Below are 7,650 nucleotides of genomic sequence, written 5' to 3' on the forward strand. Positions count from 1 at the left end.
ACCATATTGACTGATGCAGAAGGGGAAGGGGAAGGGGAAGGGGAAGGGGAAGGGGAAGGTGACTGGACAGGACGGACGAACAACTCATCTGGTCCAACTGCCTGACTACTTCAGGGCTGACCAAAAGTTAAAGCATGTTATTAGGGGCATTGTGCAAATGTCTGTTAAACACTTGACAGGTGTGGGGCATCAACCAGCTCTCCACAAAGCCTGTTCCAGAGTCTGATCACCCTCTCTGTAAAGAAATGCTTCCTAGTGGCGAATCTGAACCTCCCCTGGCACAGCTTTGAGCCATTCCCACATGTCCTGTCACTGGATCCCAGAGAGATCAGCACCTCCCTCACCACTTCTCCTCCTCAGGAAGCTGTAGAGAGCAGTGAGGTCGCCCCATTTCTCCAGACTAGATACCCAAAGTCCACAGCTGTTCCATACAGGTCACGCCTTCCAGCCCTTCCACCAGCTCTGTTGCCCACCTCCAGATGCATTCAAGGACCTTTACATCCTTCTTAAATTGTGGGGCCCAGAAATGCACACAGTACTTGAGGTGAGGCCTCACCAATGCTGAATACAGGAGGGTAATCACCTTTTCTGCCCAGCTGGCCATGCTGTGTTTGATGCACCCAAGGATTCAGAGGTTTGCCCTCTTGGTTGCCAGGGCACGTGGCTGATTGATGTTGAGCCTGCTGTCAGTCAGCACCCCCAGATCCCTTTCTGCCAGGCTGCTCTCCAGCCACTCTTCTCCCAGTTTATACTTGTGCCTGGTGTTAACTGCACAATCCAGCATTTGTTCTTGTTAAATCCCATGCCAGTGATGACTGCACAATGCTCCAATCTATACAGATCCTTCTGCAAGGCCTCTCTTGACCCTTGAGAGAGTCAACAGCACCTCCCAGTTTGGTATCATCAGCAAACTTGATAATAGTGCATTCAAGTCCTGCATCCTAATCATTGATAAAAATATTGAGAGTAAAACTAGTAAAACTAGGTTCATAAATCTGTTCATCTGACAGCTTTGTACATAGGCTGTATCAGTCATCCCCCCCATCTGTTCTTTCCGTGGAGTCTGAGCCAAAAACGTACAGAAATTGTCATTTTTTTCCCTTTTGATATCAAATTACTTTTGGATTGGGCTATAGGAAGAGTACATGTTAGGGAAAGACAAAATAACTTAAAAGTTAAGAAAATATAGAAAATATTCAACTTTTTCTTTCAAACTTCTTCAGCCTTTGTCCAAAGGCTTATGTGAGCCAGGATGCAGCTATTTCTCTCTCTTCCTCCTTTACTCTTCCCATATTGCATTTACATAAAGCAATTGCAATAGAACCTAGGCATGTTCGCTTTCAGGTTTGATAAATCCCTTCTCTTCAACATCTCTAGTGAGAAACTTTGTTTTCTTAAAGTAATATACCTTATTAAACTTACCAGTTATTCAAGAAAGATAACACAGAGTGTTTATGGTGTGAATGGGGTTTTGGATCAAACACCAAGTATAAGCCGTGCAATTCATTTCAAAAAGTGAATGCTTTGCACTCCCACTATTATGAACAACACTATAAAATATCCATGTCCCATGTGAGAATAGTAAAATATAAATAGTTCAAACAGTGGAAGGCAATTCTGTATTTAATGCTTTGTTTCAGTAACTTGCACAGCATTGTTTCAACACTACAAGAGGTTATTTTTAAAATAATGTAATCTAGTAAATCAGTCTTATGTAGAATTTATTTGAGATTGCTGCATCTCTTAGCTCAGGAAACTGTTATGAAAACTTTCTAAATAAACCTTGCAGCTTTCTTTGAAATGAACAAAAGTTTTGGGGGGATTTCTTCAGGGATATTTTGATACCTTCTCCTTAATTAAAGTTTTTCATGAAGCCATTATGTGCCCTTTAGAAGTCGCTTTTTGACAGCATTACATGTTTGTGTTTGTGGTGCCTGAGCCTGATCCGTTTTCTGTGTAAATTGTGAGACCAATGTAAAATCAGAGAAGTGATGTAACTCATAACTGAAATTCTATTGATTTTCAATTAGTTTCTTCTCTTTCCATCAAAGGTTGGTACAACTTGGGCTTCATTTTATTGAATATGCCTGAGGAGTGGGGTTTGGTTCTTTGGGGTTTGGTTTGGTTTTGTTTTGTTTTGTTTTGTTTTGTTTTTTTCCTTTTAATCTGCTGGACATCTGAAATCACTGTGACTGATACTGCAGATAAAAGTAATGGTATTTCAGAAGGAAATCACTATAAGGCAAACTACTTATACAGTTGAAGAGAAAGCCACACAGGTCAATAACTGTTGCATTTTTGAGCAGAGAGAAGCTACTTGAGTATTACATTGTACCAAAGAAAAGGCAATGTAAAGAAATGGAAAAGAATCACACAGCAAGGAGCCTAACTAGGTATCTCATGGGACAGAAAAGCAAAACCCCAGATAATTTGCAAAGACAATGTGAATCAATAAAGGGAAAATTTGTCTTAGTCTATTAGCTCTTGTCAGATAGTTACATCCACAGGGGTTATTCAAAACAACACTGTGGTGCTGCTGCCTTTGTATTTCCCCAGCCTCATGCTAAGAATCCTGCCTTTGAGCAGAGTTGTCTTGATGAGGAAGGTCCATTATCTTACCTCAGCCCACCTACATAGTTTTATTTTGGGTTAAAACAGGGTTTAATACCAATCAACTCATGCATACTGCATATTCCAGTATATTCTGGCATATTCACATAGGGCAAAAATAACCTCTGAGGGCTCTTGGAGGCTATGTCCTAGCTGATGGCAGCTGGTGGCTCAGCCATGCTCTGAAAGAAGACAGTGGCCATCTGCTTACAGTGATGTGTGCTGATAAGTCATGCTGCCAGTTACACAAGCAGGAACAAGCCAGTCCCATGCAAGACTATTGAGCTTCTGAGCAGCATCTGAACAGTAGGAAGCAAGCCCTGCCTCCAAGGCCTGAGAGGCTAGTCTATGAGTAGTGTCCTCTGAGCCCTCTTCCCTAAACAAGTTCTTGTCAGGGCAAATCCTTTTGTGTGCACACAAGCACAGACCTTTCCCCATCTTGCCAGTGCTCCTCCACTCCCAAATGCAGTCCTTACCTTCACACAGAGATACTCAGCTATTTCACAGCTGCCCACTGCAGCCCTAACCTCCTAAATCCACAGTGGCTGCACTGCCCAAAGCTCATCTGCTATGCCAATTGTCCCTGTTAACTACATCTAAAGGCCCCTTAGGATATCTTCCTTTTCCACTACTTCATGCCTCTCTTCACTCCTGCTTTTTGCTACCTAGGGCACAAGACGGATGAGTGCTGAGACACAGCTATCATTGAGGCCCCTGGGACTTGCTGCATGGTCAGAAGTGTTGGTTGCACCTCCTTGTGATGGCTGGATCATGGTCAGGGCATGACTACATACAACCACTAGGTAGTGGGTAAGATGTGGGAGCTACTTGCAAGGGGGCTTAAGCCATGAGTTAGAAGTGCAAAATGTCACAGGTAATGTAAGACTTATAAGCAGGAAAAGTGCCTTAGATATTGGGGGACACAGACATTTAAATGTGAATGCCAACTAGCTGCAAACATGAAGTGCATGGCTGCTTGTGGGGAGTAAATCACAGATACTTGTCTATAGGTTCTGCAGTGTAATTCAGGGATGTGAGTTTGGTTTGAAGGTCCTGCTACAGTTAAAGCAATACAACCTCTATCCTCTAATTATTAGAGGATGTGATTGTATTGCTACAGAAGTGGAAGCACCACTTGAGCCTTACTGTGAAGAATACAATGTGCTGATGTAGGTGCAGCTTTTCTGGGTGCTGTACCTGTATAATTGCAAAATTCCCCTGCCTACCACTGCAACATTTTAAGGCAAATCTTACACTGTGTGATTCTCTTCTCAGACTACTGCTAAACATCAGTACAGCACTGAATTACAGAAGCATCATGGTCACAAGGTCCCCAAGCTGTTCCCTTTGTCCCATGGCAGGATCACAGAGAAAGTATCGTTCAAGATGTGTTTGTTATGATCTCGATGGTGGCAGAGGTGCTGCTGTTTTTCCAGGCAGCTTCCTCTCACCTCTCGTGCCTAGTGGCTTCTGCAAGGGGTTCCTGAAGTCTGACTCTTAAGTTCCCTCCTGAGAATGCAGATCAGCACCTTCCCCTGCTGCCCGCAGACAATGTGCAGGCAGAGTTCATCGTGTTTCAGCTGCCTTTCACAGAAGGCAGTTCTCATGTCTCACCTTCCTCTCTGCAATGTGGGACAACCTTTCCTTGTGAGGGCTTTCTTTTGTTTGATCAGTCCACATAGAGTTTTGTTTCCTAGACATCTAATAAGTTTTATAACTCCTCTCTGGTTGACTTCTAGATTTTTTTCTTAAGCATTTGGGACACTTTTAAGTGTAATTCTAAGTGACATATATTAAGCAATAAAACAGCATAATACGAGTTTATACAGAATAAATAAGGCACAGTCAGAAATAAATTTAAAATTTTACTCTTTTGATAGCCTTTCCATGTGCTAATGTTAATCACCAGCTTTTGCCCATATACAATTTTTAGATTTATTGTTGAGGAGCTGACAACAAACACACTTCCCAATCTCATGGTGTGTCACACAGGCAATATGAAGTTTTGTTCCGGCATTCATAACATAGTTGTTTGGTTATTTTGGGAAAGCTGTTCTAATTGTTTTGAATTGCAACATTGTCAATACTGAGCCAGAGCTTCAGAAGTCCTTTTTTATTTCATCTAACATTTAAACCATTCCTAATTTGATTTATTTGCGGACATTGCTTTCTGTGATTTGGAAGAACTGAAAGGAAAAAAGTCACCAAAAAGCCCCACCCCAAACTATGTAGCTATAAGAAATCATTTATTGTATAAAATATGTTCCTGTGTGCCTTTTTTAAGTGCATAGATAGACCTTCTGGAAAAATTCTCAGTGTAAAAAGATTTAAGAACTAAGAAAATTTTATATCTTAATTATTCCCTAAAGACTTGTATCTTCTTCAGACTGAAACCTCCAGTAAGCTGGTCTTTAAAGAACCCATTTATAATTAAGACCCATTAAGTCTAAGATTTGAACACTTGAGATAGTGAGATCTATGGAGAATTTTATTTGCTAGTTTCTATTTTTAGTAATACTAAGAAATAAATTTATCTTTGTTCAGTTAAAGTTTCTGACAAAATGAAATGTGACAAAAGTCATTCTAATAAATACTTCAGAAGAGAGCTCTCTTCAGGGTTAAGAAATGCTGAAAACAAACTTGCAAAGTGTCTGCTGGAGTTCTCCAAAGGCAAGATTGAAGCCAGGAATTTTCCAAATGAAACAAAGACACAAACTGTCCTGAAACAAATTTCAGCAGAGTCATGCACCTCTCCAACTTCTGATATCTGAGAAAAGATTATTTCAGGCAATTCATGTAATTGTTCAGAAAGCAATGTGGAATTCCACTCTGTTCTTGGTGATTACACAGAATTTTAATTATGAAAAAATACTGATGCTAATTCAATATTAATTAAATCAATTAACATATTTTGAAAGACTCTTCTATGTACAGATTAAGTTCTCATTATCTAGGTCTCATTTATATCCCATGCAAGATTCAGATGCTCTATGTGTGTTTAGATCTATGTGTTGTAACCAGATGGAAACCGAAATTTAAGGCAGAAATCATTTTTCTCCTATACAAGGGATTTGACTGTTTTGCTAAAAAATTAACAGAGCTATGTCTGAGAACCTTTCAAAATAATTGCTACAAAAGCTGATAAAAATTGTACTTTGGATATATTTCTCTAGATCAACATGTCTCTTTTTCACTAAAGGTAATTTATCTTTTTTTCCTTATTTTATTACCGTATCAGCTTCAAAGATTTCTGAAGAGAGGGCAGAGAAAATATAATGAAAAGGCTCATGGATCGAGATAAGGGCAGGGAAGATTATTCACCAGTTACTGTCACAGACAAAACAGACTCAACTTGGGGAAAATTAATTTAATTTATTGCCAATCAAATCAGAGTAGGAGAATGAAACATAACAAATCTAAAAAACACCTTCCCTCCACTGCTCCTTTTTTTCCTGGGCTCTGTTTCACTGCTGATTCCTTTACCTCTTCCCCCTGAGTGGTGCAGGGGGACAGGAAATAGGGGGTTGTGGTCAGTTCATTATACTTTGCCTCTGTTGCTGCTACCTCCTCACACTCTTCACTTGCTCCAGCACGGGGTCACACTCATGGGAGAAAGGCCTTCTCAACTTTTTCCAGTGTATGTCTTCTCCACGGAGTGCACTCTTTCAGGAACAGACTGCTCCAGAGTGGGTCTTCCATGGGGTCACAAATACTGCCAGAAAACTTGCTCCTCTGTGACCTTCTTTCCATGGGCAGCAGCTCCTGACAAAAGCTTTCTCTGGTGTGTTCTCCACTAGGTCACGGCTTCATTCAAGGCATGAGCTGCAGTTTGGATATCTGTGGCACTGTGGACCTCCATGGGCTGCAGGGGACAGCCTGCCTCACCATGGTCTTCACCACAGGCTGCAGGAGAACCTCTGCTCCAACACCTGGAGCACCTCCTCCCCCTCCTTCTTCACTGACCTGGGTGTCTGCAAAGTTGCTTCTCTCACATATTCTCATTTCTCTCTCACAGCTACTGTTGTGCACCTCTTTCTTAGCCTTTCTTAAATATCTTATCACAGAGGCACTACCACTGTCACCAATGGGCTCAGCTTTGGCCAGCAGCAGATCTGTCTTGGAGTTGGCTGGAACTGGCTCTCTCAGACATGAGGGAAGCTTCTGGTGTCTTCTCACAGAGGCCACCTCTGCAGTCCTCCCAGTACAAGCTTGCAGGCTCCTCATCTGAATGTGTTTTGTAGATTTCCCTTCAGAATCAGGGCTGAGATCAGAGATGTCATGCTTTGGTGCTGACAAAGTCTCTTCAAAACAAGTGGCTGTTTCCTTTATCCATTATATGTTAATTTGAGTATGTTGTGATTGATTGATTGATTGATTGATTGATTGATTGATTTGAAAAAACTGTGTTTTTTCTGATTGAAAAATTCTGATCAGAATTGACTGATTGATTTGAAAAAAACCCCACAGATTGAAAAATTCTGATCAGAATTGACTGATTGATTGATTTGAAAAAAAACCCACAGTTTTTACAGTAGATTATTGTGAACATAGACATGTAAATAAAAACCCGTATCTCAGATCCTGACTTGCTCATATTGAATCATCAAGTATCTTTTTAGAGCAGCACCCCTTTCTCATCTGCTGAAAACTGTTATGTGTTTAACTGGTGGCTTACAGTGTCCAGATGTGTGCTCAGCTGGCCAGCAAGTTGTCTGGCTGGACCTCTCCCACAAAGGTCATCACCCAGCCATGTTATAATAGCACCAGCATATTAACCTTTTTTGTTCTTATTCACATACTACTTACTAGAGAACCCCTATCCAGTTCTTGGATAATGTTTTTTTTTTCTCTACAGCATGATTCACTGAAAATAAATATGAATGTGTCATAGTCTGTTCTGAGGAAATCACCTCATTATGCAATTCTTTTAACGAGATCATAAAATCCTTTCTCCTTTTCAAAGGTTCATTGCTCTTTTTATAAATATTAAGACAACAAGACAAATTAGGTAGTGTAAACAAAGCATCTATGGTAAAAAAC

This window comes from Athene cunicularia, assembly GCF_003259725.1.
Source record: "Athene cunicularia isolate RWA chromosome Z unlocalized genomic scaffold, athCun1 chrZ_part1, whole genome shotgun sequence".
In the NCBI taxonomy this organism is placed as follows: domain Eukaryota; kingdom Metazoa; phylum Chordata; class Aves; order Strigiformes; family Strigidae; genus Athene; species Athene cunicularia.